The sequence below is a fragment of the Cebus imitator genome, unplaced genomic scaffold (genome assembly GCF_001604975.1).
Source record: "Cebus imitator isolate Cc_AM_T3 unplaced genomic scaffold, Cebus_imitator-1.0 Scaffold41, whole genome shotgun sequence".
Lineage (NCBI taxonomy): Eukaryota > Metazoa > Chordata > Mammalia > Primates > Cebidae > Cebus > Cebus imitator.
The window spans coordinates 7,087,039-7,096,920 of record NW_016107356.1 but is presented as its reverse complement, the minus strand read 5'-3'; the positions used below and the strand labels follow the sequence as shown (position 1 = coordinate 7,096,920).

The following is a 9,882-nucleotide window of genomic DNA, read 5'->3' as shown; positions in this document are numbered from 1 at the left end:
TGTTCACATCACGTATTGATTGTTTATTCAATAAGCATTTTATACTTTAATTATTTAAGAAAATGACAATAGATCTTCCATGATCATTTTGAGAATTAATGAAATGAGTTCAGAGAAATTACAAAGTATGTTTTGGATAGCTGACAGGCCATGGTTTCACAGGAATTTACCTAGCAAACTTGTATTAAGAGCTTCCTGGCAAGCCTAAGAGGCTGAAATCACCTGTTTGTAGGACATGACTTAAACTTTCAAACTCATTTAGGTAATTCCCTTCACAGGCCGGGTATGGATATAATCCCAGTGATTTGGGAAGCTGAGGTGAGAGGATTGCCTGATCCTAGGAGTTCGAGGCTATGATGGTGTCACTGCACACCAGCCTAGGTAACAGAGCGAGACCCTGTCTCTTAACAAAACAAGAAAAGAAAAGAAAATACCCCCACACACAACGTAATTCTTTTTCAAGAATAAAAATGGTTATGGAGTTGCCTAATTTATTTATTTTTGTCTGTATTTCTTCTTTCTTTCTTTTTTTGATGTTAACTTTTTATTTATTTATTTATTTATTATTTTTCCAGAGGTTATTGGGGTACAGGTGGAATTTGGTTACATGAGTAAGTTCTTTAGTGATTTGTGAGATTCTGGTGCACCCATCACCTGAGCAGTGTACACTGTACCATATTTGTAGTCTTTATCCCTCGCCCCCTCCCAACTTTCCCCCCAAGTCTCCAAGGTCCACTGTATCCTTCTTATGCCTTTGTGTCCTTGTAGCTTAGCTCCCACATATCAATGAAAACATATGATGTTGGGTTTTCCATTCCTGAGTTACTTCACATAGAATAATAGTTTCCAGTCTCATCCAGATCACTGCAAATGCTAGGTTTTCTTTTATTTTTGTTTGTTTGTTTTGAGACAGAGTCTTGCTCTATCACCTAGGCTGGAGTGCAATGGCATGATCTCAGCTCACTCAGCAACCTCTGCCTCCCGGGTTCAAGCAATTCTCCTGCTTCAGCCTCCTGAGTAGCTGGGATAACAGGCATGTGCAACCACCCCAGTGAATTTTTTGTATTTTTAGTAGAAACGGGGTGTTGCCATGTTAACCAGGCTGGTCTTGAACTCCTCACCTCAGGTAATCCACCCGCCTCAGCCTTCCAAACTGCTGGGATTACAGGCGTGAGCCACCATGAGCAGCCATGATTTTTGTTTTTAATTCTGTTTATCTGGTGCATCACATTTATTGACTTGCTTATGTTAGACCATCCCTGCATCCCTGGTATGAAACCACTTAATCACGGTGGATCATCTTTTTGATACGTCGTTGGATTCGGTTAGTTAGTATTTTGTTAAGGATTTTAGCATCTATGTTCATCAGGGATATTGGTCTGTAGTTTTGGATTTTTTTGGTTATGTCCTTTCTTGGTTTTTGTATTAGGGTGATGCTGGCTTCATAGAATGATTTAGGGAGGGTTCCCTCTTTCTCTATCTTGTGAATAGTGTCAAAAGGATTGGTACCAATTCTTTGAATGTCTGCTAGAATTCTGCTGTGAATCTATCTGGTCCTGGACTTTTTTTTGGTTGGTAGTTTATTATTATTATTATTATTACCATTTCAATCTTGTTGCTTGTTATTGATCTGTTCAAGGTATCTAATTCTCCCTGACTGAAGCTTGGAAGCTTGTATTTTTTCTGGAATTTATCCATCTCTTCTAGGTTTTCTAGTTTATGTGCATAAAGGTGTTCATAGTAGCCTTGAATGATCTTTTGCATTTCGGTGGTGTCAGTTGTAATATCTCCTATTTCACTTCTTAATAAGGTTATTTGGATTTTCTTTCTTTTCTTGATTAATCTTGCTCATGGTCTATCAATTTCATTTATCTTTTCAAAGAACCAGCTTTTTGTTCCACTTATCTTTTTTTTTTGTTTCAATTTCATTTAGCTCTGCTCTGATCTTGGTTATTTTCTTTCTTCTGCTGGGTTCGGGTTTGGTTTTTCTTGTTTCTCTAGTTCCTTGAGGTGTGACCTTGGATCATCAGCTTGTGCTCTTTCAGTCTTTTTGATGTTGGTGTTTAGGGCTATGAACTTCCCTCTTAGCACTGCCTTTGGTGTATCCCAGAACTTTTGATAGGTTGTGTCATTATTGTTTTTTAGTTTGAATAATTTTCTAATTTCCATCTGAATTTCGTTTTTGGCCCAATGCTCATTCAGGAGCAGGTTATTTAATTTCCGTGTATTTGCATGGTTTTGAAAGTTCCTTTTGGAGTTGATTTCCAGTTTTATTCCACTGTGGTCTGAGAGAGTGCTTGATATAATTTCAATTTTCTTAAATTTATTGAGGCTTGTTTTATGGCCTATCATATGGTCTATCTTGTAGAAAGTTCCATGAGCTGTTCAGTAGAATGTACATTCTGTGGTTGTTGAATGAAATGCTCTGTATATATCTGTTAAGCCCATTTGTTACAAAGTCTTTGTTTCTTTGTTGACTTTCTGTCTTGATGACCTGTCCAGTGCTGTCAGTGGAGTATTGAAGTCCCTCACTATTATTGTGTTGCTGTCTATCTCATTTCTTAGGTCTATTAGTAATTGTTTTATAAATTTGGGGACACCAGTGTTAGGTGTATACATGTTTAAGATTGTGATATTTGCCTGTTGGACAAGGCCTTTTACCATTACATAATGTCCCTCTTTGTCTGTTTCAACTGCTATTGCTTTAAAGTTTGTTTTGTCTGACATAAGAATAGCTTCACCTGCTCACTTTTGGTGTCCATTTGCATGAAATGCCTTTTTCCACCCCTTTAAGTTTATATGAGTTTTTGTGTGTTAGGTGAGTCTCCTAAAGGCAGCAGATGGTTGGTGAGTTCTCATCCATTCTGCTGTTCTGCGTCTTTAAAGTGGAGCATGTAGGTCATTTCCATTCAGTGTTAGTATTGAGATGTGAGGTACCATTGCATTCATCGTGTTGTTTGTTGTTTGGTTTTTGTTGTTGTTGTTTTTGCTTTTTAACTTGGGTTTTTGTTTTATAGGGCCTGTGTGATTTATGCTTTAAAGAGATTCTGTTTTGATGTGTTTCCAAGATTTGTTTCAAGATTTAAAATTCCTTTTAGCAGTTCTTGTAGTGGTGGCTTGGTAGTGGCAAATTCTCCCAGCATTCGTTTGTCTGAAAAATACTGTATCTTTCCTTCACATATGATGCTTAGTTTCTCTGGATACAACATTCTTGGCTGATAATTGTTTTGTTTAAGGAGGCTGAAGGTAGGACCCCAATCCCTTCTAGCTTGTAGGGTTTCTGCTGAGAAATCCGCTGTTAATCTATAGGTTTTCTTTTATAAGTTACCTTAAAGCTCTTAAGATTCTTTCCTTTGTCTTAACTTTGGATAACCTGATGGCAATGTGCTTAGGGGATGATCTTTTTGCAATGAGCTTTCCAGGTGTTCTTTGTGTTTCTTGTGTTTGGATGTCTAGGTTTCTAGCAAGGCCAGGGAAGTTTTCTTTGATTAGTCCCCCAAATGTGTTTTCCAAACTTTTAGATTTCACTTCTTCCTCAGGAACACCGATTATTCTTAGGCTTGGTTGTTTAACATAATCCCAGACTTCACGGAGGCTTTGTTCATATTTTCTTACTTTTTTTTCTTTGTCTTTGTTGGATTGGGTTAATTTGAAGACCTTGTCTTCAGACTGCATTTCTTTCTTCAACATGTTCAATTCTAGTGCTGAGACTTTCCAGGGCATTTTGCATTTCTAAAGCATGTCCAGTGTTTCCTGAACTTTTTATCGTTTTTTCTTTAAGCTATTTATTTCCTTGAATATTTCTCCCTTCACTTCTTGTACCGTTTTTTGGATTTCCTTGCATTGGGCTTTACCTTTCTCTGGTGCCTCCCTCATTAGCTTAATAACTACCTCCTGGATTCTTTTTCAGGTAAATCAGGAATTTCTTCCTGGTTTGGTTCCATTGCTGGTAACTAGTGTGATTGGAGGGGGGGACTGAGGAGGGTTAAAGAGCTTTGTTTTGTCATATTACCAGAGTGGGCTTTCTGGTTCCTTCTCATTTGGGTAGGCTCTGTCAGAGGGAGGGTCTGGGCTGAAGGCTGTTGTTCAGATTCTTTTGTCACACTGGGTGTTCCCTTGATGTAGTACTCTCTCCCTTTTTCTATGCATGTGGCTTCCTGTGAGCCAAACGGCAGTGATTGTTGTCTGTCTTCTGGGTCTACCCGGCTCCAGGCTAGCACTGGAGGGTTGTCTGCACAGAGTCCTGTGATGTGAACCATCTATGGGTCTGTCAGCCATAGATACCACTGCCTGTTTCAGTGGAGGCGGCAGGAGGGTACAATGGACTCTGTGAGGGTTCTTAGCTTTGGTGGTTTAATGCTCTATTTTGTGCTGGTTGGCCTCCTGCCGGGAGGTGGCACTTTCCAGAGAGCATCAGCTGTGGTAGCATGGAGAGGGACCAGCAGTGGGCAGGGCCCTAGAACTCCCAAGAGCGTATGCCCTTTGTCTTCACAACCAGGATGGGTAGGGAAGGGCCATCAGGTGGGGCAGGACTAGGCGTGTCTGAGATCAGACTCTCCTTGGGCGGGTCTTGCTGCGGCTGCTGTGGGGGACGGCGGTGAGATTCCCAGGCCACTGGAGTGTGTACCTAGGAGGATTATGGCTGCCTCTGCCGAGTCATGCAGGTTGTCAGGGAAGTAGGGGAAAGCTGGCAGTCACAGGCCTTACCCAGCTCCCACACAAACCAAAGTGCTGGTCTCACTGGGCGACTCAGGCTTGAGAACTTACCCCAGGCTACCTGCCTCCCAGCTGCGAGGCCTGTGGAGCCTGCACACTGGATTCATGTCCTCCCCCAAGTTCTGGCCCGGAGGCTTCTTGCCCCAGTTCAGATGGAGATTTCCTTCTCCCTGTGGCATCCCCTCCACCCCTCCTCTAGCTGCCCTCCCAATGGATCCCTGTGGTGCTGGGCAGGAATGGCCTGCTTAGGGACCCAGTGTGCTCCCAAGGCCTTTCACTGCTTCCTCTACCCCTGTATTTCGCTTGGCTCTCTAACTTGCCTCAGTTCCAGTTAAGGTCAGAGACGTCTCCCGCAAACAGACCTTCAGTTTCTCTGGTGGGGGCATGTGTTGAGGAGAAAAGGATCTCCCTTTCCCACTTCTGCAGTTGGGTTGCTCACAGTATTTGGGGTGTCTCCTGGGTCCTGCAGGGGCAGTCCGCTTCCTTCAGAGAGTTTGTGTGTTCTCTCGAGATTGCCGGTTTGTTCTTGCAGTCAATCTGGAGCTAAAATTCACCGTATGAGCCTCCGAGCACTGCTCTGCCCACCCGAGTCAGAGCTGCAGTCTAGTCCTGCCTCCCATCTGCTATGGTGATCCCTGCTCACGTTGTCTCATTTAAACCTGCCTAAACCATTTTTGTAAATGATTTGCAGCAATTTTCTGTAATATGTAACAATGAAAGTAGCCTGGCAAACTCTTCCATGTCAAGGTAGCAGAATGCAAAGAGAAGAAATATAGCACTCTGATTGCAGACATACACCAATTTGTAAATAGATCTCAATTGCAGCTTACCACATTTTGTGTTTGTCTGTTTTGTGACAGGGTGTCACTGTGTTGCCCAGGCTAGAGTTCAGTGGTATGATCATAACTCACTGCAGCCTTGAATAATTGAACCCTGGGCTCAACTGATCCTCCTGCATCAGCCTCCTGAGTAGCTGGGACTTACAGGCATGTGCCATGACGCCCAGCTAATTTGTGTGTGTGTTTGTGTGGGTAGAGATGTTTTGCTATGTTTCCCAGGCTACATTTAAAAAAAAAAAAAAGAATACAGAAACCACAATTGTAAAATTATGTATAATCATGTGCTTTTCCTTTTGGAGATTTACAAGATACTTTAGAAACTTCTGGAGCCTCCATATCATTGGCAAGGACACCCATTGCCACGTTTTTGTAGCCCGCACATATCAACTGATAGGTCAGAGAAAGCAACGTGTCTGTGACCCAGGCCCTACTCTTATTCTCGGAAAAATTATGAGTTGAAATTCCCTTTTCCATTCTTTAGATTTTTTATTTTTCTGGTTGCACAACATAGTATTTTCAAAGAAATCTTTCCATAAATGGAATTTCATCTTGGCAGCATCTTATCTCAATCAGCAAGTGTCCAAGGCACAAACAGTTTCATTTCTTCAAAAGGATTTGCGTGCTAAACCTTTGCGAAAAAGCTGCTCTGAAAAACCTGTCTCAGGCTTGACTTTTTTTTTTAATGTGGAGTGCTTCATGAATGTGTGTCATCCTCTCACAGAAGCCATGCTAATCCTCTCCGTATCGTTCCAATTGTAGTATGCACGCAGCTAAAGTGAGGAGGGGCTTGCACTGTTGGTGAGATGCTGCTATCACGATGTCCTTCTGGATGGGACACTTGAGTCCCCTGATGGAGCCAGGCTACAGCTGTCTTTTGCTTTGCAATCAGAAAAAGGAAGGATATGCCAACCACACATGTTGCTCTGGGCTCCCTTCAAATCTGGGCGGCTTTTACTGCACAAGAACACTTCCTCCTGGAATCCTTCAGACACTCACCCACAGCTGCTGCTGCTGATCGGACCCCTGCCCCTGCTAGCTGGCCTGCCTTGGCTTCACCTTATAGCAGCAGAAGAAGCCAAGATCACAACACTGCACTCCAGACTGGGCAACAGAGCAAGAGTCTGTCTCAAAAAATATATATAAATAAAATAAAGCCAGATGCGGTGGCTCACGCCTGTAATCCCAGCACTCTGAGAGCCTGAGGCGGGCAGATCACAAGGTCAGGAGTTCAAGACTAGCCTGGCCAGCAAGGTGAAACCCTGTCTCTACTAGAAATACAAAAAATTAGCTGGGTATTTTACAGGTGGTGCATACCTGTAATCCCAGCTACTTGGGAGGCTGAGTCAGGAGAATCACTTGAACCCGGCAGGCAGAGGTTGCAGTGGGCTGAGGTTGCACTACTGCATTCCAGCCTGGGCGGAGAGAGACTCCACCTCNAAAAAAAAAAAAAAAAAAAAAAAAAAAAAAAAAAAAAAAAAAAAAAAAAAAAAAAAAAAAAAAAAAAAAAAGTACTAGAAAAATGAAATCAAAAAAAGACAAACAATAAAAACCTGATTTTTTTTTTTTATAACTAGACTCAATAAACAAAAACTTTCTCTGTCAAATTCCTATAGAAGTTTCTCAACATTTCTCTCAATCCTGGCCGGGCAGGACCCCAGTACACAGACCCCACTTAGAGAATCATTGGTTTCTTTACTCATGCTCCCACTAGACTTTGAGCTCTGGCAGGTCCTTGTCCTATTCACCACTATGTCCCTAAGGCCTAACATGGTACCTGGCACGTAGTAGGTATTCAGTGCATTCTTAGTGAATGACTCGAGTGGTTGAATGAACAAGCAGCCAGTGACAAAGGAGGGCATGTGGAAAGAGGGGTCCCCGGAATGTCTGGTTGAGTTGGTCACTGTTGGCCCAGTGGCAGGGTACAGGCTGTGAAATCTGCAAGCATTCTGAGGACCCACAGGGGCACAAGGACAGCTCCTGCTGTCCAGGCCCATGGCAGTCAGGAGAGGCCCGGGGCAGTGGCCGCTGCCCAGGCGGAAGCCACCCTTATCTCAGGACAGCTCAGCATGGGCTGCGCCCCTGTGCCTGGCAGCCCCTCTGATCTCTAACCAGATTCCCTGTGAAGGCCCTGGGTGGAAATTCAGACGAGATCCATTGATGGGGGTCCCTGGGTGGGGGCAGGCCACTTGAGGGGAGATAGAGAGAGACCCTGAGGAGGCAGGACTCGGTGGGGTGGCCGGCTGTCCTTTGCCCTCTGCCCGTACGGGCCCCTGAGCAACGTGCGGCCTGGACCGGGTCTCAGAGCAAGGCCAGCAAGGACTCATGCCTGACATAGAGACAGCCTCTGCGGGGCTCCGGAACAGGAAGAAAACAGGAGGCAGCAATCAAGCCCCTCAGGCTTCCAAAGCTGGCCCCTGCAGTGTGAGACACCTGACTTCAAGAGAAAGCCGCAGTGCAGATAAGGAAACGGAACTTTTCTGGACTTATCAGCCTGGCCAGGAAAAATGTTGTGGGCAAAACACTCAGGACAGAGAGCAATGGGCCAGGGGTGGGGGCTGGACCCAGGAGCCTCCAGGACACAGGCAGGAGGTGACCGCCAGGTCAGGCAGGAAGCCCCAGCTGTGGGACTCCTTGGAGGCACTCATGGGAAGGCGGCGAGAGGCAGGGCGGGGCCGAGAGATGAAATGAAAGCGCAGCCAGGAGAGACCAGAAGAGGGGGAGCAGAGACTGAGCCCCAGGATGGGGCTTCCTTCCACCTGCTGTCCGAGGGAAGCCGTCTGGTCCAGCTGGACCAGTTGGAAGTTGGAAGGCATGGTAGCCTTGGGAGACAATCCTCCAAGTTCCCTAATTTTTCTTTTTGAGACAGAGCCTCACTGTGTTGCCCAGGCTGGAGTGCAGTGGTGCGATCTGAGCTCACTGAAACCTCTGCCTCCAGGGTTCAAGCGATTCTCCTGCCTCAGCCTCCCAACCTCGGCTCAGTGCAATCTTGGTTGCAGCGAGCCGAGATTGAGAGGCTGAGGCAGGAGAATGGTCTTTTCTTGTGTGCAGAAAAATAATTGTGCTCATTTTCATGGTCATTTTTTTAAGAGCTGGCAGAGAGTGGGAAAGTCTCAGCTGAGATGACAGGTGTGAGCCACCACGCCTGGCTAACCTTTGTACTTTTAGTAGAGACGGGATTTCACCATGTTGGCCAGGCTGGTCTCAAACTCCTGACCTTAAGTGATGTGCCTGCCTCGACCTCCCAAAGTGCTGGGATTACAGGCATGAGCCACCGCACCTGGCCACAAATTTCCCTATTAATAAAAGGCCCCAAGAAAGGCAGGCCTGCACAGAAAATATTATCCTTTACAATCTCTGGGGAGTCTGTGTGACCAGAGCAAGACACTGTCTCATTAAAAAAAAAAAAAGAAAGAAAAAAAGAAAGAAAGAAATCCAAATTGACCTATGGGAAAATCATTTTTATAGGTCAAATGGTCACATATCAGCATTGCACATGGGTCTGCCTGATGCAGCTGGGTTCAGGACAGAAGGCAGTGAGGGCGGGGCCACCGGCCTCTTCCTCAGGCTGCTCTGGGTGTGGAGCAGAGCGGTCTCCAGGAGACCAGAGGCTGATGGCAACTGTGAAGAGAGAAGCTGCTGCACCCCCAGAGCAGAGGGAAAATGGACAGTCACAGGGAAGCTGACTCAGAAAAGTAAATGAGCTAGGTCATCCCTCAGAGAGGACTCTCGGGGGCGGTCCATGTCCCCAGGTGGATCCTTCTGGGCAAGTCTCAGGATGTGCTCAGGCAGCTCTCAAGACAGTCATCAACCTGAAGGTCTCAGGGCCAAGCTGGCCCATGCAAACAAACTGTGCAGGCAGCCTGGTGAAGCTGGCCCTGACCCATGTCTGTGCTGACTCAAACGTAAGTGTACGTTGGTTTCAGCTCAGGGTTTTGTTTTGTTTTGTTTTGTTTTGTTTTGAGATGGAGCCTCACCCTGTCGCCCCGGCTGGAGTGCAATGGTGCAATTTCAGCTCCTTGCAACCTCCACCTCCCAAGTTCAATTGATTCTGGTGCCTCGGCCCCCCAAGTAGCTGGTATTACAGGTGTGAACCACTACTCCTGGCTAATTTTTGTATTTTTAGTAGAGACAGGGTTTCTCCATGTTGGCCAAGCTGGTCACAAACTCCTGACCTCAAGTGATCCGCCTGCTTCAGCCTCCAGAAGTGCTGGGATTACAGGTGTGAGCCACTGCACCTGGCCTAGCTTAGGGTTTTAAGTGGATTAGTGAGTTGTTTTTTTCCCCAGGGCACCTCAGCTTTTGAATGTGTGCCCTGATGTCCCTGGGC

The 9,882-nt window shown here is 45.4% G+C and overlaps 1 pseudogene; it reads right to left on the bottom strand.

The window, feature by feature from the left end:
* Nucleotides 1-6,233: 6,233 nt before the first annotated feature.
* LOC119470815 lies at nt 6,234-6,334 on the bottom strand (annotated as a pseudogene).
* Nucleotides 6,335-9,882: the final 3,548 nt, after the last annotated feature.